The following is a 24740-nucleotide window of genomic DNA, read 5'->3' as shown; positions in this document are numbered from 1 at the left end:
AGCCTCCCACGAGTACACATCAGCAGCATGGGACGTTTTCTCGCGCCCCAACAATAGAGTGGTACGTACCATTATTACCGATTTCAATGGGGACGTTTTCTTGTGGATATACGTAATTTCACACTACTTCTCTTAGAAAGAAAACAAATGTCGCATACGGGTAAAAATCAAAGTGGTTTTATGACGCGAAACCTGATGTAAGCTTAACCGGACTAGCTTTATTGTCAATTTCATCAACATTTGCCCAGAGAATCCCTTTGGAAAAAAAGTGGCTGGATTCATCTCCGCCGCCGCCTCTTCCAGCAGGAGTACATTTGATTACGGAGACAGTACAACCATGGATCCGACCCGGGGATTTAAATTTTTGGACACGGTGGCACACTCTGCTGCTCAGTAAGGATGGAGAGAAAATAAGAGGGGGGTTTTTTCTTCTTACAAACGTATCAGGTAAATAATTTCTTTTTAAATTTTGCACTGCAGTGCACCATTTAACTGCAAAATGGGACTTTAGTAACGTTATGTTATCGCTATTAGCACGGCAGCAACTTATCGTCATAAAACCGAGTCACCGTGTTGTAACATTAGACTTCAACTGGAGCTGCTCGACTAATAACGGTCTTGGTAATTCAAAACTGCCTGGCCATCACTGACTCCCACGTTTACCCGGTGTACAGTTGACAAATGTGGCAATGAGAACAACGCTAGGCTACCAAAGTGGTCAAAATCCCACAAAGTAGCCTACCAGTAGTATTTTTATTTTTGAATGACTAAAGGAGGAATTGGTAATGTGACCGCTGGGTGATAAATTGCAGCTGCACATCTGCATGAGATCCCGCTGCAGCGTCTTGACATAGTGAGTCTGAAGAATATCACACTAGTGAGAAAAGCAGAGAGCAAATATTTGCAATGCTCCCCAATTAACCCAACGTGGATAAACAAATAAATAAAAATACGTAGAGTGTGTTTTATTTGTTAGCGAGCCTGTGGAGTGGGCAGTTTGCTACAGTGTGTTGAAGGGAACCACGGGCACCGGCAGTTAATTTTATAAGAATGCATTGATTTGCTTCTGCGAGGCAGAGGAGAAGGAGGACAGGGGTTGGGGTCTATTCCAGCCAGCTTCGTTTGCAGTCATGGGGGGATGGTAAGCCTTCAGCCCAGTGAAAATCACGCTGTGTGAAATCCGAAACCTTCTTTGTACTACTTCAAGTGCAACAAGAAAAGTGGGCACGAGGGGCATCGTCGTTTTGTGACCGCTGTGCAGTGATCAGCTTTTATATGTAGTGACAGCACGAATATGTGCTTTGATACACAGGAGGCCGGCTAATATGGGCTTTGCACTTCATCAAAGTGAGCATATTTTTTCTACAGCCTGTCCAGTTGAGACAAACTAAGAGTTGGGTCTTTGGATTGCTGCAGGTAACTATTGCCTGCTGAGTGGCCAGCAGCATATTTCATGGTTTGCCTCTTTTAAAAATGCAATAGTAAAGGTAAGAACAGCCTGTAGTGACAGTGTGGGTTCAGCTCTGTGGTCGATGATGAATGAATCACCTTAGAAACATCAGCTGCAGAGCTATTGATAAAAATCCATGTATGCCACTGTGGATGCTGCTTCCGACAGTGGATTAGTGTGCCTCTGATGTGTTAAAATAACAAATACAGGAGCGAGGCAAATTAGGGTTTACATGTGATGTGCAGGAAATTAATAATTATTCTTTTTTCCCCCCTAATAAATAGTGAGGTTTAAAAAAGAAAGAAAGAAAGAAAGAAGCTATTTATCCTACAAGGCTAGACATCTTGTCCAAATCAACAAATGCAGAGGTCTCTACACTCACATTGCCTTGGCTGTGATTCAGTGAAATGCATAAATAAGATTTAATTCCTTGATTTGATCAGAAGCTGCATTAATAATTAATGCTTCTGATATATATATATTTCTGCTCAGGGAAAATATGGCTACAATCAGTGAATACCCACCTAGCTCCACCTGAAAAAGACTTTTTGGGCTGAGAAGGTCTGTGATGGTCCTGTATGATGGCTGGAGCAGAAGAGCTCAACTTCAAGGGAAATACTACTTTAGTCTTGTTCTGGTCAACTGTATGTGACCTGAACTGCAGATGAGTAAAATTTACAGTAGTGCAGTGAATGTCACCAAGACCGAAACCTTGCTCCAGATGAACGGATATTTTTTGAAAACGTTAAAAAAATCTGTAGGTTAAGAGCATATGGCAGAAACAAAATGGTCTGCGGGGCATTGCAGCTGTTAAATATATCAGCCGCAGGAGTGGCCTCCAAACTATCACATGACTGAGAACTATAGCCTAGCTTTCATAAGCGCTCAGAGGGATCATGCAGGGACCATTTGCCATATTGTTTGGATTCAGAGCTGGCTTGAGGACATAATCCAGAGACTGTCCCCTAACCACCGGTCTGATTCAGCCTCAGTGGACATGTCCTAAAGGATGTCTGATGTGGTCCAGACAAGAGGCAGTAGTTCAGTTTGAGGCAACTTCTTTTTAAAGCAGGCGACTTTCTGACCTTTATGTTATATGCATGTCTTTTTTGGTCCTGAAAATCGTCATGCCGAGGTGACAAATACACAGTTGAGGGCTCTGTTCACATTGGCGGCTCTTTGATACATGAATATATACAAAAGTTTCTCAGTTTTGCTACAGGTGTCTCCTCAGAATAGAATCGAGCCTATTGCTATTTTATGTTACGCTGTTTGTGAACTTTTTGCTGTGAGGGATGACATTTCATCAGTTTGCACTTCTCGTGCTTTTTTATTTAAATGTGTTTCATAGGCCCTCATGACTGAACAGCCTCCTGTGGAGGCTTTTGGAAGTCTATTATTTGTTGACAGTGCTCTGATCCTCTGCCAGTCTTTGACTTTCTCATGCTAGCAAGAAATCTCTTTCTCCTCTGCTGTCTTTTTTGGGGTTTTTCTTTTTGGTCTTTCTCCTCAGAGGAGGAGAAGGGTGATAGGGGGACGCAGAATGACAGGGGTCATAAGGAAAGAGTGTGTAGAAAGAGAAAGGAGGGGAATAGATGAGAGTTAAGTGAGTGGTGGGTGCCTGGCATGAGGAGGAGAAAGGAGGTGGTGGGAGGAAGGTGGGCTAGGGATTCTGGGAAAGGCAGAGAGAGCAAAAATGAATGCGAGTGTGTGCAATGTGTAATGCCAGCTTACGTGCCATTTAGTTGAGCTACAGGCAGCCCTCCTATCTCCCAGCTGTTAGGATCCTCCAGAGGGCCCGGCACACAGGAGCTATTGTTCTTCTTGGCCAGGCCCACAGCTCTATAATACTGCTTCTGTCTGCAGTGTGAACTGGTCTGACAGAGAGACACCAGTGCACGGTTAAGCCTCCCTGACTGGTGCTCCTTGTGTCTTACTACCACTGCCTCCACCACTTCCAAAGAGTTTACACCAACTGCCTCGCTGTATTTCTTTAATCATTTCTTTTTAACTTGCTTTTCTTTAGTAGGGGATGCAGTCCCCTTTTTCTCCTTTATTAATTTTTTGCTTTGCTTCCATGTCTTAATCCAGTCCTCGGTCAAACTCCAGGGATGGAAGTTGTCATAGTGTGCCTTAACTCAGAACTTACTGTTGTGCCTCATGGCAGATAATGTTTTGCTTTCTTTCAGTGATGCTACTCTGGAACAAAGGTAGACACAATTTTCAGAAGAAAATTACATTACTTGTATTGAGAAGAAAGGCTTAATATCTCCAAAGATATAAAAATCCAAAATTTTGATCACAGAGCACCATAACTTGATCTTTAGTCTTAAAAATCTGCTATACCATGTCTTTTATAAATCTTTTCCCTCATCTCTGGCATAGTAAGTAGCTCTCTGGCTTTTCTCTTTCATCTTCACACAAGGGAGAAGAGGGTGTTGACAGACTCTCTGAGAGTTGACAAGGTAACTCTGAAAAAGACTTGCCTGATAGTGCCAGAGGGACAATCAACTGGACAAAAAGAAAGATATCCCAACTGAGTTTAAGGGTACCCCTTTCCCATCTGTAACGATCTGTTATCTGTCTTTCCGTAATCTAAAGCAGAATGGAACACGAGGCGTTATTCCCTTCAGTTTATTTGCCTTCGTTATATCTATACTGCACGCTGTTGCTGCCACAGCTGCACAGTGTTTAAACACATGCAAGAGTTCTCTCATTCACTACATCACTTGAGGCTCTGACGAGTTTTAGAAAGGATTTGTCTTGAGTTGAGGCTGTATTTCATATCTGTCGGATGCAGCTTGAGGAATAGGAAGTGTATGTACGTGCTGTCTTAGCAGTCTATGGTACAGAGCTGATTTAAAAAACAAACAAACAAGCAAGTAAATAAATAAAAACATAAGGAAAAAAGGTTGAAGGCTTGAAATTCTGGCTAAAAATATTTTGTCAACTTCCAGCTCATAGAATAACAATCAGGAGGTCTTTTCTGGGCTCACATGCTGCAAATTTAATAAAGAATCCCCTTTGGACTTGACATAATAGCCACGCATTTGGGAAATGGAGCACCATGGTGTCCCATGACTGACCTGGCTTATTCTGCCAGCTGAAAGCCAAAATCGCTACACAATGGGGTAAACTGTGGACGGTTGAAGCCACTCCCCTGGTGTCAAGTGTATGTTTGGAAGGTAAATGTAGTCTGATCCCTTTCTCGGCACAATGTAGGCTTCATCTGCTTTAGGAGCAAACTGGATACACGGTTCTCCCTGGGAACTTTAGGCTCAGAGACTGACAGTGTTTGTATTTGTGCGTATATGATGTCCAGAGTTGGGGGTTTCTAGGTGTTTATTTTGGCAAAGCAGTTAAATTGTAAGTTGCCTTTTCTCAATTTAGGTCACCATTTATTTTTTTTGCCTTGTTTGCTACCATTAGTCAACGCTGCTTTCTGACTTCAAAACGATCTCCTCAGCTGCACTTAGAGCATGTGCATATTTGAATGCATTTGGATATTCAAAGTTAGGCAAAATAGAGCCATAATGTGTCGCACAGAATAAAAATCTAATCTCTTCTGCTTTACCCGTCTTTCTCATTTTGAATACATGTGTTCTTTTTCTGTCTTGATTTCAGCCATATCTTCAGTCTCCTATTTTTGCCCATTTCACTGATTGGTTCTTATTGAGCTGGAATGGCTGATGCCCTGGTCATTGTGATCATGTGCGATGATTGATGGAGGCTGAAAAATGGAAAGCAAAAGCACCTTTATCACAGCCACAGCTTGAATCTCTCTTGTCAAGACTTCGTATGTCTGTGTTCAATTACAGATGCACCGAATTTTCATCAGGATCTTCATAAGCACTCATTTTTCTTCTCTGTTTCTCTTCCTGTGGTGGAGCAGGAAAAATACGTTACCATCAAGAATAACGAAGAAAATAAGAGATGCAGATGAGATTTTCTCTTGGGCGTATTATGTTTTACACAATTTCTTTAGATCTAGTTCAAGATTATTGTTACCCTGAAGACTGCCATGTTTGTTATAAAGTGCTACTACTATAAAAGATCTTAATATTATAAAATGTTATTTAAATAGTAGTCTTTAAAAGAGGAAAACAAAGCCATGGCTAATAAAAAAAATGCAAAAAGGGATGGAGGAAAATGGTGGGAAAAGAGGACACAAATGGAGCAGTAACCTTAGTGTACACCTTCAGTGTGTTTGTCCACTGTTTCACAGCAGGGGTGCCTGTGCACACAGACAACTGCTGCTTTCAATTAGAAGCCAATATTTGGCTGTTCATTTACAGCTCGCAGCAAGGATCCAGCTCTGCTTTGATTTGCATGAGGCCCAAGTACAAGGCTTGTCTGATTTGCACTGGATGGAAGCCCAGCAGAGGCTGTGAGTGTAAGCTGCTCTTCCCTCTCAGATGGGACGATCGGAAGTGGAGGCTCGCCTTTCCTTTTGTCTCTGATGGTTAGCAGCAAATGCCAAATTCAATTAAATCCTCTGCAAGAAACCTCCTATTCAGTAACCACTTCATCTTTTTTTCTTTTTTTTTTTAAATACATGCTTATCATAAAGCGATTCTGTCAGTCCTCCAGCACAAAAACTGCTCCAGAGCAGGGGTCAGATGGAGTTTAGGCATTTGTTACTGGCTGTAGGATAGGGTGTCAATGTGTGAAGGATTTGCTTCAGTAGAATCCTATATGCTGTAATTTTCCTGTAAAATTCATTGCTGTGGCCGGAGGAAATATGGAGGTAGTTATTGATTGTGGTTATCTACTGTCAGGCCTCTCTAAAGTAGAGTAAAATGTATCTGATATGATGCTGAATCAAAGTTATTCTAAACTGTCAAGCCATGGGAATGGTCTGAGATGCAGCAGTTGCTTACATAACAGTCTTTCATTTATAGACACATGCCCACAGCTAAGAGCGTGTCTAGGCTCACTGTTATGTAAGAAAGAGAAAACTCCTCTGTGTTCATATACATTAGAGATGATACGTCTTGAGATAACATTATGTTTCTAGACTGACATTACCAGCATGGATTATTTATTAGTTGTACATCTAGAGCAATAGGTGGGGGATCAATGTGTGTGTTTTTTGCTTGTGCGAATAGTTGAGTATCACACCTGACATCACGCATATCCTGGTGCATTTTTATTTATTTATTTTTAAACATTTAGTGCTGTTGAGTGGGCCACAAGATGGCCGATGTGTGAATGTGATTCATTGCCTCAGAGGTCAGAGTGTAGCCAGCCAGCCAGTGAGCTGTAACTGTGAACTGTCATCCACTTGACATAGCCACTTACTACTCCGCTGTTTTTATGATGCAGGACACTGATGGCTATGGTCTGCCCATTGCAGAATTAGTTTGAGCTGAGAACACAAAATGCAAATAGGACTGTGGCAAAAAGAATACTGATGATAGTTATTTCAGTCGGTACTTTAAGCTGAAACCTCTAATGTGCTCTAGTTCCACGCCATTAATATAGTGAATGACATAACAGATTGTGGTAGCTCAGGAAAAAACTGAAATTTCACCACGGCAGGAAATTCTGCTCTTTTCCTGCTGCAGAGAAATTTTAATTTTGTTTGTCGTGTTGCAACTGGCTGATTGACAGTTCCATTGCCGTCTAACTTTATCAGTACATTATGCATTTCTATTCAAAATTACTTCCTCTGTTGATTGCGTTTCCATTGCATACCAGTGTCAATAGAATACAGTCAACATGGCATCAGTAAATCTGTCATTTACACAGGTATAAAATAAGTTCTTAGAAGGTACTTGCATATTACACCTGAATCCCAACTCTGTTTTGTTATAGCTTTATAAAAAAAAAATTCTCCTGGAAGGAGAATTTCAAATAGTCTGAAACAAACAGAAAAAATACTCAGTAAGTCTGCCACTGACTATGTGCCACATCTGCATTTTGTCAGATCGAAAACCTGGTTAGTGAAAAGTGGACGATACTGTTTTTGTTGCCATCTGAAATTTTACTCCCAAATTTAAAGGCATTTGCGTGGCTTTATTCCAACCTATTGGTGCAAGGTGTAAAAACCGTCACAGAAATACATACGGAGCACACGAAACATCCGTGATAACCTGGGAAAGTTAGTTCTGTGAACCGTGGCATGTGGACAGCAGTAATAATGGGCCTGTTGTTTTGCAGGCAAGGTTATTCAGCCCTTGTTTAGGTTCTAAAGCAATCCATAATGGCAAGAGCCAAAAAAAAAGAGGCAATCGCTGGGATGGTGGGTGATCACTTAAGGTGCTCTCTGAGTATTAAATTTGATGAAGATTTTCTGTCATAATCTGCACTCCCTTCTGAGCTGCAGATTATGACATATAGGAGATGGGTATTCACCAAAGAATGCTGTCTGCCTGTGTTTGCTTAATCAGCCTTATAGCTGGTTAAATGCCAGGTCAGTATTTGGATTAGCATGGCGTGAGCTGCCTGGAGGAAAGCCATCCTCCTCTATCTAAAGAGTAAAGAGGCAGCCCACATAGGTCCTTCCTGAAGTGTAGGATAAGGTCAAAGAACCATTTTACTTTAGTGTGTTTGGTTGTATAAATGCTAGCGGCATCTTGAGGCAGAAGTCTAGTTTGCGTAGCCTCAGGAGGACAGATGGGTGCTGACAGACAGACCTGGCCGCGGCACTTGGACTGCTGGAAAGCTTTTTTTTCCCCCCTAGTTTGTCTTGCCTTCTTCATTACAAGCTTCCTGTGTGCTTCCTGTCTCACTCACTCCTCTCATCCACTGCCTCTCACATATATATTATATTCCTCTCTGTCGTGTCCTACTTTACATAAGCAGAAGCTGCACATTCACTGCTGACTGCTTTCAGTGAAGTTCATGATTGCCGGTTTTGTGGTCAACATTAAGTCGTAGTTGTACATCAGCCATGTCCGAAGGATTGACCAGATTTAAAGTGAGTGCAAGGAAAGGTAGCATTACAGTTCAATAACAGAGAGGAAGCAGAAGGAACAAGGGCACATGTTGCCTAGAGCTTTATATATAATTTTCCCAATGCATAATGAATTAAAAAAAAGAATATTTGCAGGGGTTGTTTTTTTTTTTCAGCGAATTGAGCTATTTAATTCATTTAAGTTCTTTAATTTAAAAGATTATTTTAAATTGCCACTATACTACCATCAAGGTATTAGTCTAAAGCATGACTAGTTTAATTGCCTTCATTAGAACTTACATGCTTACTTGGTGAGTTGTTTCTGTTATTGTATTTAGCTGTTGCAAACACCTGACAGTTACCTTCCCACTTTCTGTGGCAGTGACACCTGCAACAAGCAGGGGTGAATCAAATTTATTTCAAGGTTTTCATAAAATTATTTTTCTGATTTTAAAAAGAGTTCCTATATAAGTTAAACCATATTAATATTTAAAAATGTATTTAATTAATTCAAGTTATCAAATTTAAATGATAAGTTTATATTGTCAGTGTATTACTATCAGGGTTTTATTCTAAAAGAGTAACTGGTTTCATTGCTTTCATTAACACTTACATGCTTACTTGGTGAGTTGTTGTATTTTGTTGTCGCAAACCTGTCACCCTTAGGTTTATCATTCATTGACAAGGTCAAAAATCCCATTTCCTGCTTCTTCTTTTTTTTTTTTTATTTAATTATTTATTTATTTTTATGTCAAGAGAGGGGAGACTTAGTAGTTTATTTTTATTTTAATAATAATAATAATAATTATTGTTATTATTTATTTATTTATTTTTAATGTTCAGATTTTTTTTCTTGGAACTGAAACAGACAGCATTTTAGAGATTGAAATCAAGAAGCGGTTCTTGTAGAAAACCAGTTCATAGAAGTTCAATTCCTTTGAATTGTTAGCCTGCCTGCGTGTCTATTGATCCTGCTTATCAGTTTTTGCACTATCACTATAATCAGCTGATTTCAGTTCGCAAGTCAGAGGAGGAAAATAGTGATGCAGTCTAGAGCATGGATATGCACGTTTATGTTTATTGCACAAAAGGGCGAGATAAATGGTAAAGTGGTAAAGTAGAAAACTGCATCCAGGACAGAAACGACCGCATTATGCTGCTAACACAAGTTTGGTTTTTTTGCAAGCGTCTACTGGTCGGCATGCTAATGCTAAGCTAGGCAAGAACCCAGAGTAAAAGCTTAGTGATTGCCAACCCCAGCAGCCAGACCCTTAATTTAACAAGTAACAAACAGATGAGCAGGCAGGCTGTAGCCTCTCTTTCTACCTGTTCACGTTTCTAAAGCAGATTCACTGTGGCGATTGCTTTTTTTGTGCTCGTTTTCATCTTTGCTTTGTGCGGTTAGCTTTGTATTCTACCAGGAGAAAGATCTTCGAGATGTGTGTACTCATTAGGGATTTGTGTTGGTGCGTGCGGTTGTAACCTCAGGTTTAAATGGCGATTATGAGATGGCGTGTTTCAGCTGTTTTAAAGAGTAACATGAAAGAGTAACATGAAAGTAATTTAACAAGTACTATAACAAATTACATTTTCCCAGGAGTAGTTAAGTAACGTACTGCATTACCCTTAAGAAAAGTGTTTTGTATAATATGTGTAATGATGACTTTTTTGAGTAACGACTCTAACGCTGATCACAACAAACAAGGGAAATACCTCAACAAACATGCAAACATTTGACCCACAGCATGGAATTAATTTGCATGAATATCATTTCCTTATTGCTGCTTAGCAACGGTGGTTATTCTCAAAACGGAGCCGGTGAGAACTCGGTCTGGAATCAGTTGCCAGCGTTCTCGGCTCTTACTGGTGACTGGCCAGTCAGCCTCCCTGATCTTCTCTTTCATGCATGTGCAATATGGGCACAGCAGCATAGGCAAATGCTCGCTCACACATTCACAGCCACATGCTAACATGCTAGCATGTGTTAGCATGTTCTTCACTGTAAAAAGGCACAAAGTTTGCCAAAGTAAACACAGGAGGTCGATTCCTGGTAAATTGGTGCCGTTCTAGAAAAATTTCCACTAACCATCAAGCTGTTGAGTCGAAATGCTGTTGAGAGAGTGCATTAACTTGAATGTCTTATTATTCCCTGCAAATACCCAAATTTTACTTAGTTATAGAAAATAGAAGAAACTTGCTTCCCCGGGCTTTGATTTGGATCACAAGTTATTAAAATACATTGGGGAGTTTAAAGAACCTTGTTCCTGAGTCTGAGCTTACTTGATTAATATATGTAGCGTTTACAAAATTATTGCAGGGGGCCTCTTTTCCTGAATATCTCCTGCATATCTGTTAAGGGGCGGAAGACACTTCTATGTTTGCAAAGTGAAGGGCTCTTATGTGTGGGAGGGAGAGCTGGACTATGAGTTTAGCTTAGGAAGTGCTTATCTAGTAGCAGAGGAGCATCGAGAGCTCTGGGTTGTCGAATGATGCAGTGGTGACTGTGATTGACAAGGGCATGGTGTCTCAGATATCCTAACACACACACTCTCAGGGGTGCAGTGATGAGGGGGATGGCAGACAAGCCAAAGTTTGACCAACCGTGATAGATAACAAAGAATCGTGTGGGAGCAGAGATAACAGCTACTATAGATTATGTCTCTTTCTTATTCGTCTGTTACTTTTGCCTGTGTAGACACACACACGCACACACACACACACCAAACACACACAAGCCTCACTTATTGTGGCTGAGGAGACTAGAGGCTTGAAATATGCCCACCGATAAGAAGAGGAGAAAAAAAACAGAAGCAAACAGGTAGAGGGAATACGCAAGTCAGGGGCTTTCTACCTGTCGGAAGAATTGGATTTTGCTTCCCTTTCAAGACGTGCCGACTGGAGACGAGCAGAGAGCCTCACAATGCCTGGTGACAGCCAAAAGAAAGAGGGAGAAAAGGGACCAAGAGGTGCTTTGTCTCTCTCATCTTTGTACCATTGTCACCCGTATTGCTTTCTCTAGAGACAAAAAACTGGATTTTTTTTTTTGATCTAATGATCAAATCTATATGGATGACTTGTGTGTGTATGTGTGTGTGTGTGTGGATGCAGATGGAAGACAGGATTGTGTCTGTGGACCAGCATGCACACAAGTGCTCATATTCACTAAATATAGTGAACTGAATCATGCAGACACCTTAAGTAACAGTCTGCCATAATATAAAAATGTCTTCTCATTGCTTTGAAAAACTGCCTGGTAAGCCTGGAGAATCCACATCTTTATCATTATTCAATGTAATGACAGAGTAAGTGAATGACCAAAGCCTTAATTGAGTCAAATCTTCTATAGTACTGTTAATACAAGCCTGTTAGACCACATTTTATAATTTGCTTTAGCTTCTTTTTTCTTTCTGTAGAGATTCATTCTTTCCTCCCACCCGGTTGTCTTCGATTTGCATGCAGAGAATGTTCATCTACCATTTTGACTTGCAGAGGGATTTTAAAATCGTCCAGGATTAAGTGTGTGCATGTGCATAAGGTGGAGGAGGCCAGTGTGGCGGTCATGAGATATCAGGAGGCACAGGTCAAAAAATGCCTGCGGCTGACCTGTTGACCCCTAATGAGCAAACTGTTTCTATATATGGAAAAGGGCCTAAAGGGCAGTGACTGGCCTCTGCCTGCTTGGCTGCTATTGTAGGACCACCTATTACTATCATTTTTTAGGTTTAAGATATGTATTTGATACTGTAGTTTATAATATCCTTTTGTTTTACATCTGTTTAATGACTAGTTACACTTTCAAGGTGCTCAATTAGTGTTTGACCCAAGTCATACTGACCCATGTGGCTCTTTGCCCCTAGTTGTTTACACAAATGCAAGTCAGCAGTGACAAATGCATTATGTTACAGTGTCAAGTAACTTGACACTTCTTTCTGGTAAGTCAGTTACATTATATTTAAACACGAATTATTTAATTCATAAGTCACAATTAGACTGACAGTAGGGGTGGACTCAAAATTATATCAAGATATTTAAAGGAAATGTGCAATATTGATATTCATGATGAAATTTTAAAAAATTGTGATGTTTTATCGGGGAATGCAGTTGTCAAGCAGAAGCATTTATTAGTGCAAGCAAAATGAAGTGCATTTTCCAGAGCTGTTGGAAAAGTGTGTTGCAAATTTGCGTAACAAACAACAGATCTCAGTTTGAGACTGGCAGGAGACACAGGGTTGTGTTGGGAAGGGCATCAATTCAATTAATTTTGTTTATATAGTGCCAAATCAGTCACCTCAACACCCTTTATATTGTAAGGTAAAGACCCTACAATGATACAGAGAAAACCCCAACAATCAGATGACCCGCTATGAGAACGCACTTGGTGACAGTGGGAAGGAAAAACTCCTTTTTAATGGGAAGAAAGCTCTGGAAGAACCAGGATGAGGAAGAGCAGATATCTGCTGCGACATGCCTGCTCTCAGACATCCTTGGCTCATCTCATTGTGTTTGCTGCAGGACGTAAACCCATGGGGTCGCAATGTCGTTGCTGTGACACTTTTTATATCACATAAAAATTTGATATGATATGGCACAACACTAGTTGACCGTCCCTGGTTTTGGGAAGCTACAGTGTGAACAAAGAGGATGCAGCTCATGGCATGCTTGCTTGCGGAATGTATCATTAGAAAATGTTATAGTTAGCTGAATGAGTTAGAGCTTGATATCACCCCAGTGGTCAGCCCTGCTGTTCTGTACCACTGGTGCCGCCTTAAGCCTCCTCACAGCAAGGGCACCTTCACTAACCATCATTGTCCTGGTCTCCAGGCGCCATATTCTCAGAATCATCTCTCATGCACGGATACAAACACTGACATTGCACACAGCCACAAGACAGCCTATGAGAGGTCTGCACAGCTGCCCTGGGCACTGTCTGATCGGTCTAGTTTAGACTACAAATCTGCCTTGATTTCCCTCTTGCTTCTCTCATATAACCATTTCACAATTCTTGCCAAATGCCACTGGGTTCGTTGAATGGTCTTGAATGGATGTTGCTATTGTTGTATTCACAAACACATTGGTTCACGGTAGGTGTGCCTTGTGCGTGTATGTCTCAGGTTGTCTCAACATGTGAAATTTGCATAGGAAAAAAATTATGGAACTGGTTGTTTTGTTTGGTTTTTATTATGTAAATTTTAAAAAATTATTTATATAAACTTTGGAAGTTAAAGACTTTTTTTGGCCTTTATTTAAACTTATCTCACTGTACTCAAGGCAGTGGTGCAGGAGAGACTGAAATACACTTTGCCTCCAAGCTGTTTTACCAGACTTTAAAACCTCCTCTCGTCTTTTCAGTCTCAGACCATGATGCATTCTTAGATGTAGATCAAAGGGAATTGACAGAAGAACAGTTCATCTATAGTGTGCTGAATTTGGACTTTTGCACCAGAGGTAGGTAGATAGAGGTGTGATGCAGCGATCAACATGAAAATATGAGTTCTTAAGGCGCAGGCGCAGCATAGCAGGGTGCCATATCTTGTGATTCATGTCACTTTATTTTCAGAATAACTGCTTCTGACATGTTCTCTCCCTGGGGTATTTATTTCAGTCAAATGAATGTGAATTGGTATGTTGTACAGTACCAAATCACAATGCCTACTGTACTGCAATATATGAGAAAAATTGCAGTATCAATGAAATATTAGCTTCTACTCTCCAGATTTTTTTTTACTTCTCCTCTCTGCCCTAGAACACAGAGGCCCTGTTGTGGACTCAGGGATTGATCTCAATGAGAAAAGATGATCTCTCTCTCTCTCCTTCTCCCCCGATACCACCCACACAGCTTTTTCCTTTTTCTGCCGCAAGCATCCCCTTTTTCTTTCCCTCTCAGCCCACCTCATATTCCCCCCTTTTTCTCTTTCTCTCTTTGTCTGGAGACCCTCTATTTCTGAACAGACCTCAGAAAACTTTTTAAACTTGCAGAAGAAGTTATGGTTCTTCTGTGAAAATCTGTCCAATTTTATTCATAAAGAAGATACCTTAAAAAGGGCACACAGCTATACATGAGTCTTGCGTGGTACTGTGTACAGTACTCTGCAAACGTCTTGAAACATCCATTTTTCTATCTTAGCAACAGTGAATTATTGAAACGTGAAAACATAAATGGATATACGGTATATAAGGCAAAAACAGTTTGAACAATTCTAATAAGCTTAAGAGTGAATATTTGGCATGACCACCGTTATTCTTCAACTCAATTTGAACTCTCTTAGACAAACTTTCTTATATTTTCTTTAAGTATTCTTCAAGGCTTTCTCCAGGCTTCTTGAAGGACATTCAAAGATGATCGCACACTGCTTTAATAATGTTGAAGTCCAGGCTTTAGGAAGGGCAACTCATGGCAGATGTTTTTTTCTGTTCAGGTAAGTTTTTAATCCATAGGCAGTGTGGCATCATTGTCATTCTGAAAAATAAAGTTGTTGCCAGTCAGACACTTTGGCATTGTATGAATGATCAAATATGATCCCGTTTTGTTTTGTTTTTTGTTCAAAGTCCAAAGAAAAACTTTGAAAGACCCTCAAAGTCTAGAGAACTATTTCTCAAGACCAAATTAAAAAGTCTGCATCCTTGGAAGCAACATACAAAGATAGGAGGTGCGGCTCAAGACTTTTGCACAATATTGTATCTGAAGAAACTGTGTCAGTCTTCTTTCACAAAGAATCTTCAAAGCAAAACTATGAATGGTGAAAATGGAGTGAATATAATGACTTGGCGTACTTTTTTTTTTTTTTTTTTAAATATAACAACATGACAATGCACAAAAAATGAAGTCATGACAAATTTGAAAAATGGTTTTATTTCTTAGAAAGCTAATGTATGACCTTTTAACTGGTTTTTCTAAAGAGATTTGGATTTGCCATTTGAGAGACAGTCTTGCTCTCCCATTCCACAAATTGTGCAGACGTCAAGGACGACGCTATAGCAGATATTACCATCAGTGAGTGATTTCATTTTCGAAACTGTGAAACATAAAAAGACTGTAAAAGAATATTAAAATTATGTCTTTAGTACAAGAAGAAGAGTTCAAGAAGTCACAAAAAGAATCAGACCAACACTGGAGAAGATGAGAATAAGCCTTGGTCTTACAATGACATGCTGAAAAGAAATAAAGCAGCACCTGGGTTTCTGAACCAGAGGGAACATCTGCTTTACTTGACCAGTAATCTAGTAAACCAAGAATCTGTTGGGTGGGTGTGTGTCTCTGTTCTTCACTTTTCCCAACAATTGATCCATTTCTAACTTGGCATCTGTCTTGCTTTGGATCCAAGGAAGTGTAATGTCGAGTTTGAAGTTGTCTATATTTTGGTTAAATTTTATTTACTGTGACACTTTTACAACAGTCAGGCATGCAGCTTGTGAAATGGCATGACACTCAACCGTATGGCCCACCAGCCCATAAAGGAGCTGGTGGGGACTTCACCCCACAGCATTGTGTATTGAAATGTGACAGCCAAACTGAGCCTGAAGTGCCAAAAGTAGTGTGCTGTGTGAGAATAAATGTTAGCCTATGTATAGAAAATCAGTCCAGATAATGTTTTATATCTGGATTGTAGTTCAAGAGTGTTGAGGATTCCAACCAAATATTGGTGGGTCTAATCAGTGGTGTGTTTTGTTGACAGCTGGACTGTTCTGATCTAGCTTTTTCTTGAACGCGAGCTGCACTAGTGAAACATAAAACAACAGCTCTTGCTAGGTGTTGGTTACTTTTTATATGTCAGTGTCATCTTATTGCAACATCACTGTCATTATTTAGCAAATCATAGAGTTAGGCTCAGCTCTGTAAGAGTGACTATCATCACTAAAATGTGACGTTTGGAGACCATCCAAACAGATGATGTGGTATCAATAATAGCTAGGGATGAGAATTGATAAGAATGTTGCGATTCCAATTCCATTGTTGATATAACTTATCAGTCACCGCCATCTCTACGCAAAGACATTACATTGTTACACTGATACAACTTAATTACGTGTCGCTTAGTCAAATGTTTGTGCATGTTAGAGGTATTTCCCCTCTTTGTTGTGATGTGTGAGGTCATTACTCAAAAAAGGTAAAGTAAAAAAGGTATTACACATATTATACAGAACACTTAAAAGTAATACAGTACATTACTTAATTACACCAGGAGAAAGACATTCGTTATATGACTCGTTATGTTATTTTTATGTTACTCTGTAAAATGATCTGAAACACACTGTCTCATAATAACCATTTAACAATATAAACCTACAGGCTACAGCCCCACACACTAACACAAATCCCTATCCGCATGAGAACATGTATATCTTTCTCTTAGTATTTAAGTATGAACCCAAAGCCAACAGAACAAATCAAAGATTAAAACCAGCACAAAGGGACTTCAAAGCGTCGTCACGGTGATTTGACTGTAGAAACATGACTAGGTAGAAACGGAGGCTGCAGCCTGACTGATCATTAGTTTATTACATGTTGAAGTTCAGCAGTGGCTGGCTTCACCGCGAATGGCGGTTCAGTATTTACTCAGCTTTAACTTCACTTGGCTAGCTTAGCGTTTGCGTGCTAGCTGTGCAGATGCTCCTGCTTTACCATTGCATTCGTCCTTTTTTGCAGTGAAATTAAAAGTAATGTCCATATCCACACTGTAAACTGTGCCACTATTTTCCTCCGACACAGAGGAGCAAGATCGTAGCAAGGGTGCAAGAATCGATAAGAGGGATCGAGAGGAGGGCAGACTAACGGTTCCAAGGAATCAGACTACAGGGAAGTGGATCTCTACAGGAACTGGCTCCCTACTAATAGCCAGTCAATATTAAGGCAACAAAAACTTAAAATTAATCAGGTCAAATGCCTTTTATTTTAATGTCTAATGTTTTCTCACTCTCAAAAGTGAGAAAATGGTTTTGATTTATTTATTTTGCCCTCCCAACCAGCTTTTAAGCTGGATCAAATATATCTACTCTGTGTTGGGCTTGTAAATTTGCATGTGCTTCTAGTTTTTGGTAATTTTTTCTTTTCTTTTTTTTTCCTTTTTAAATGTTAGTGTTTTTAGTTTTAAGTTGACTGGGGTGGCTGCTCTGGTAAGTGTGTGTGCATGTCCTTCACGTCTGTATGAACAACAAGGGAGTTAGTATAATGAAATTTCCCTCACAGGCCAAACAAGCGCAGCTGCACAGTGCAAGCATGCAGACATTTATTATTGAGCAGCGGGCTTTCATTATTCATACCAGTGGGTTTCTGTGCACTCAGCAGATAAACTTCTTTGAGTCTGTTTGCTCATCAGACACTTTACTCATTGACGCTGGCACACAGATGTCCATGAATATTTAGTTGTGCACGTCTTACAGTAGGATAAAGCACGTTTGCTAAATGAACGTCTGAAGGGATCAAATCTCTTTGTAACCAATCACAATGTGGCCTGTGTCCAGCTGCTCAGTCAGTGTAAGGTTCTTCATTGAATATGATTTTGAATGTAAAGAATAGTGGATGGACACTCACTGTTGAGTCAGTGACTTCTTTTCACAAGCACAAAGACAGACAACGCTTGATGACAGGAACGTTTCGGTTCTTTGCTATCCTCTAGGGGCGTTTGTGGTTGAGGTCTTAGAGCGGGCTAGAACGAGTTCCCTTTAATTGCATCATTGGCAGGCGAACAACTTGCATAGCAGTTTGTGTGTATGTCTGTGTGTGTGTGGCTGATTAAGGAACCCATTATACAGCCGCTATTTTGTAAAGGGTGTAGTACATGCCAAAACCAATGAAACAACAAAATCTGCAGTTTTTTGGGGCCTGTGTGGATATTTAAGATCAGAAATTATTTATGCTTGATGATTCAGTTACTTATTAATTATTATCAAAACCTTTACAATCAATTCAATGTTATATTAGATGAAAATGGTTCATTCTTAACAAACACAAACTGCAGTTTTTTGTTGTTGTTTGAAAGAACTCTTGAAACATGTTCACAGCTACCAGGCAGCATCAGTACAGCTCAGAAAGTCAGCCAGCGAATGGATATGTATCATTTGAGTACCAGTGTTCCAAGATGCTTACCTTGATCAAAAGGATATGCAGGGCATCATGCTAAATGACTGCCTTGCTTAAGTGTACATGAAAAAAGTCCACAGATTGACCCGGGGTCCAAACAGCTGAGCTCAGATGAGGGAAAACCACCAAGGAAGCCTTCAGTTTGAAATAAAGTTTGCACCACTACGGAGGAAAAGCTTTTGTTTATCTGCAAGTAATACAGCATATCAGACAGGATAACATGAGAAATGGTGCAGTCAGAAATTCAGTTATTGAGACGAGGAAATAAGCTTATTATCTTCCCTTATCCCTTGCCACAAGCACTCTAAAGTTTCCCACTACCAGCAAACCTAGTTAGCATAGCTGTCTGAGCCAAAAGTGACAGCACTGGTGCTGCAGGTGTATTTATAGCCCGACAACAAGAGGTCTCTATGTGTCTGTGTGTTATAGCACCATGCTGGTGAGGGCCTGCAAGGTGACAACTCACCCCAGAAGGGGGATGGGGGTCTGCTGATGCAGAATTTTAATTGGGAGGATGACACACTGGCACATGCCATGATATATTCTGCCAACGTGATCTGCTGTGATGGGTGAGTTGAAGAATTGAGGGTGGGGAGCAGGGGCTGATGCATGTATGCGGTTATTCTTGTGATGCGGGCCTGCTATTTGCATACATGCTTTGATGAGAAACTCCACCGGTCTCGTAGGTTGCTGTCAGAAGATTGCAACATCTTCAGGGTATTTGTGCATTTTGTTTCATTTTGTACATATGATCGCTCCTCTGGCTACTCATCTCATCTGTCAGGCTTGACAGTCTGTTCCCACCAACTGCAGCAAAGCTTTAATAGGGGGGTTGCTTGAACAGGCACTCTTTTTATAAGTCTGTAGGCATCTTGCATCAGATGTCACAAAAGTTGTCTGAAGCAGGCTCTTAACCCCAAGATTTGATTCTCTATAATCTGATAAGCACTTTCTTTGAAGCATATTAAACTCTGGACGCTCTGGTTAAAGGGGAGGTGTCCGGCTTAGATAGGTCACCTAATAAATCCTCAGTGGTATTGATTTTAACATTAGGCCCTCTTTCTTTCAGTATTTTATCACTGATTTGAAAAAATCTGTCTTTTTGTACCATCCCTGTACCCTCTGATTTACTTTACTGCCTAAAGAACAAAGTGAATTCAGAATTTTATTCTTTATGTTAAAAATGCAACACCATTTCAGCTGCTTTAAAATGTGTTGCAAAGAGAATTTCAGTCACAACAAATAGCATTTAAAAAATTAATAGCTGGATGACGAGCCAGATATAGTACTGTTCCTGTTAACCTCTGCAGCTGTTAAAAATGTTTTTCTTTTTTTTAAAAATAGGCTAAAGGAAGAAGCAGACCTGTTGATAGATCTTGAGCTCAGCTTTGCCCAGTTATTTTATTTGCCTATGTTTTCTTTGGAAAATGAACTGCAGTAGCTGTCTTGCACTGCAAATCTGCATTACTGATTTAAACCAGCTGTTATTAAGCGTTGCCAGTTTGAACTCCTAACCCAGTGCCATTGGCTTGCTGTGGCTGTGCCAGCTTCACTGATTATATGCCCGTATTTTATGTTCGCAGCTGTTCTTAGTTCATAGAGAACTCTAAGAATACAGTTGTAGTTCCCAGAGTCACTGAACAAAGGACAAAATGTTCAGGCTAATTTGACACAGAAAATGCATTAATTTTTAAGCCGTAAGAATCAAAATGCTCTGAAGCTGCATTTTTAAATCCCAAGGGCTGGTTGCAGTGACTGGTCTATCTATTAAGACTTGTCTACAAACTTTATGAGCTGCACCAACCAAACTTGTAGCTAGTTTTAAATACACCTGGTCATGAACATTCATTTGAATGCTCGTGTCACTATGGCTGTTGCTTAGCAGCACACTCTGTCTTGCTAATTTGTCATTTTTAATTTGCAGCAACTGTGGCGGATCAATGCAAAAAGAAAGTAAGATGTCACTGACACAGAAATCATAGATCTGTGCAGTGAGCCCGAGAAATCCCTGATTATAAAATAGTACTATATGACAACAAATGACCAAAAACAGAGTAGGAAAAAGTGAAACAACTTCCTGTGCAAAGTAGTGCCTTAACTGGCAAAGATCCTCCCCGGAAACATCAGTACACAGGAAATTGCTAATGTTTTGTTTTTTTTTTGAAGAGTATTCATCTGCTTTAGTCTAACAGATTGGTTCAGTTTGTCAGTATGAGAGTTTTTGTTTTGTTTTTAATTTACCTATGCTTCCTACTAGATGGCACCATATATAGGCGTACACTTATAGATGGTGCCAGTGGTATAACTATTATGCTGGATTTAGAACGCCAGATACATTAGCTAAATTGTTGGCCTCCACAGGTGACTGGATGTCACCATGTAGATACTAACTCAATTGCAATTTCTTTTCTGTGCATTTAATGTGATAGCACACAAATAGGATGGTTTGAAGAGGTACTGAATTATGTTGCTTCAAAAATAGAAAAGTGTTATGTGTAATGTACAGATGAAAGATGTGTTTTATTAGCATACTGGGAATGCAGAGGTTTCATCCGGTGCGTAGATTTTAATTATATCTTCGATTTTACTCAATACCATGCTGTTACTGGAAGCTACAGTTCCAAGGATACTGATCACGTCATAGGAAAGTGTTAAGTTGAACGAAAGTAGAATGAACATTTTGTTTATCCACCCCCCACCCCCCCAAAAAACATCAACCAAAGTTCAGTTCAGTTAAACTGTTAATCCTAGAAATCAACTGTTAAAAAATCTTTTTAACAAAAAGGATCCGAATATTTCTCTTTTCTTCATACTTAGGTCAGTACGCTTGTGGATGAAATAGGAAATTGCATTTTGTTCGGAAATTTCAAAAAAGTTAAATTTAGAATCAGTGCATGAGCGCATGCAGACTCTCTATGTGTGCCTTGTGTTGGATTCTGTTTCATGGTGATCCAGCAGAAAAATCAGAGTTCAGACCATGAATTTTACATCACTTAATGATGAGATCTCTCTTGAGACCCAGGCAATTTGCTTTCCTTACCACTGGCTGGCTTCCTTATCGCAGCTTACTTTAGTCATCTTGTGATTTTTTTTTTTAATTTAATTTTATTTTTTAAGTATTTATTTATTTTTTTAATATATATTTATTTTTTCCCCAAACTACTCTGATGCAGCTACTAATGGCAAACTAAGGCTCAGCAAATTGGATCAACGCTGGATTTTTGTTTTTTTGTAAACAAATGCAAATTCTGTCTTATCTGAGGGTTCTTTGTATTCATTTAAAATTCCTTGTATAATTTACAAACACACAAAAATCATCTTGTTTTCTCTTACATTTTTATCCACTCTTATCTCATAGTGTATCTGATGGTGTGGTCTGGCAGTTCTGAAAACCCTCCACATAAAAGGTCCTTGACTAGCTCCACATTGAGGGGTCGGGAGCTATATTGTGCTGCAGTGTGAGTGAGTAAATACTCCATTAGGATTCATTAGAGCCTTCAGTTGGACGCATTGTTCGGGTGCAACGAGCTGCACCAGAGGAGGCCCCTTGCTCTCTCCTGGCATGTGCCGTCCCTCACCCCGCTTTGTGCCTGAACACAATGGATGAGCAATCCCTGATTTCTGGCTTGTTCTCCCACTCATATTGCATTTATTCATCAAGTGCTATCGTTGTTGCGAAGTGTCACTGTGATCTTGACCCATTCACTTCCTCTTCCCTTTTCCTGCCCCCTGCCTAACGTGAGATATTATAAAGTGACTGATGACATCCCACTGCAGCTGTTGCTATGGTGATAGGTGACAGCGGGAAGCACCCCCCGCGCCCTCCCATCAAGATGCATGAGCCATAAAAGTAGTAGCAGAGTGCCAAAGTTTGTGCTGACAGGGATTGACTAGTCCGTAGATGGGATGGGGGTAAAAAAGTAAAATCACAGAAATGTTAATTTGTTGTGTGTGTATATGTGTAGTAATCATCCCAATAGAGAAAAAGTATGCAGAGACCGTGGCACTCTCTCAAACACCTATCCAGTGTTTTCCTGATTGAATCAAGATAAAAGAGAAAATGGAGCAGTGTAATATTTCCTTAATATTAGCTGTCAGTTTTGTCATCTACATACTTTTCTTTCATTGAACAGCTATTGTGCAGCATTGTCAAAAATCTAAGAATACTTAGAATACTTGTGTGAAAACTATTTCGATACTTTGATACTTAGACGTAAAAGTGAATCAATCAAAGTCTAAGATAATTACAATATTTTAGATTTTGCAACTCATTGTGCTTATGCCACACATTACAAAGACCAAATCTGAAACAGAAAAATGCATACACAATAATTTTTCTGTCATGTGAACTGTACTTTCTCATTAGAAATGATCTCTTTTGCTGAACCTATAACTTTGCCTTTCAGTTTTAGGACAATCATCTCCTCAGGGCTTGAATGACAACAAAATATATCCGTATGCCTATAGCAATATTTTATCCCACAAAATGCACACCGTTGACTGTCAGATTTGAAAATGCTTCAATCCTTTTCATAAGATTAACCATTCAAGATGAATGGTTCATTCTTTATTTAACAGGGTGTTGAGCACTTTTTTGCTTTGTTTTGTATTGTTTTTGGGTTTTTTTTTTTGTTTCAATAAATCTCGTTTGTCGTTAACGCAGCTGTTTTTATGGGCTCTGCTTGGGCCTGGGTGACGTAAATTTGGTCACTCAGTGCAAGTCTCTGAGCAAGCATCCAGGTTGATTCATATGCTGAGATTTTACATTACATTACACTAACTATGCATGCGCCCTACAGGCAAACTTTAGTCAGACTTTGAAGAACTAAAACAAGAATAATTTTCTGTCCATGGTGTCTTCATACTCCAGAGTATAATCGCCATGTTTGAGTTCTTGATTTAATCTGAATGTTAGTTTTGTCACACACTTGGAAAAACTGCTTGGAGGCCACAGCATGACCATAATTACTGTGACAGTCTGTAATGAAATTGTGATCTCATTGCCTTTGAAACTGGGTACCAGGTCTGCGACCACTTGCAGTCAGTTGCTATCTTTAAAGTGAGTTTGGTGAATCAAGACTGTAATGAACCCGCAATAGTACGAAGTCAGTCTGCTATCAGTTTGTGATTGAATGAGGTCAAGTTAGCAATTACATGCAGCCTGTTTGTGATAATCTTGCCATTACGTGTGATTAAATAGCCATCAACATTCACAGAAATGGACAATAACTACTTATATTCAGTGTCTATCCACAACCTCATAGCTCTGAAACAGAAATTTAGATATTGCCCTGCAAATAGTAATGCCGTTTCTACAGCACTTTGCTTTTCTGTAGGAATTGAACCAGCAGGCAACCATTTGAGTCAAGTTCCCTATTGAAAACAGATGAGTGGCACTCATCAGTATAGACTGACTCATAGTCATATAAAAGTTATTATGCAGTTATTTCCAAACCTTCACCAATCTAATTGAAAATGATTGCCTGGAGGCAGGTTGCCTCCAACCCAGACACCTGCTTTTCTGGGTGACCAGCTAGTCGGCACAACTTCTTTCAGTCCAGAAATTTCAATGCAATGTCAAAGCAACCACCAACTTTTCCTAGTCACAAGGAGGATGCCATCTAATTTTTACTCTTTTACTCTGTTATCAAACCCCTTATCTCATTCAGGACAATATTTATATTTATAGTTCTCACTAAATGTGAATATGTTTGAGCTTAGTGCCCTGCAGTTGTCCCGTCAGCCCTTCTTTGTTTTTCTTCTCTTATATTTTCCCAATTTATCTCTTGATCACAACCAAGATTGCATATATGACTGAAGAAATTCTAACAGGAGCAATGCTGTCATATACTTACATCATCATGCCACCATATAATATGGAAACCTAAGTGTAAAAACGCAGAATGAAAGTGTGTGCTAGCAGTTTGTGAGTAATCATGTGTGGGTAGAGAATATCTTCCTCCATCATGGACGGCAGTCTTAAATTATTTCATATCCTGTCGGCAGGCAGTATGTACTGTATGCTGCAGTCATTCATTACAATCCAAGCTCATGCAGTGCGGCAAGACACTGACTGAAAAGCAAGGCAATGTGAAGTTAACTGTGTTTACTTACTAATGATGTGCCAACTTATATTAAGTTAATGCAGTAACCTTGCCTGCCTGTACTAGATCAACACTCCTTCTGTCTGTGTTTATTGGAAAACAAGATTAAAGCTAGATAAGAGAAGTGAATCTCTTCATTGACTTTGATTTTTATTGGTGACTTTGAAACACTGAAATTCGTAACTGCTTCAGTTTGACCAAATCTTTGAG

The 24740-nt window shown here is 39.7% G+C and overlaps 1 protein-coding gene across 5 annotated transcripts in view; it reads left to right on the top strand.

Annotated features, from left to right (window-relative positions):
* Nucleotides 1-19: 19 nt before the first annotated feature.
* Nucleotides 20-24740, top strand: part of wasf1 (WASP family member 1) — a 63516-nt gene continuing 38795 nt past the window's right edge. Inside the window, exon 1 of one of the 5 annotated variants that reach the window (XM_063495223.1) lies at nt 20-61. The gene's annotated coding sequence lies outside the window, so the exon portion shown is untranslated. Of the gene's footprint in view, nt 62-83; nt 448-21788; nt 21889-24740 lie in introns of those variants that run through there. The other 4 variants (XM_063495221.1, XM_063495224.1, XM_063495225.1 and 1 more) reach the window with 4 other exon arrangements.

This window comes from Pelmatolapia mariae, linkage group LG15 (assembly GCF_036321145.2).
Source record: "Pelmatolapia mariae isolate MD_Pm_ZW linkage group LG15, Pm_UMD_F_2, whole genome shotgun sequence".
In the NCBI taxonomy this organism is placed as follows: Eukaryota; Metazoa; Chordata; class Actinopteri; order Cichliformes; family Cichlidae; genus Pelmatolapia; species Pelmatolapia mariae.
This window is presented reverse-complemented; position numbering and strand designations above follow the sequence as displayed.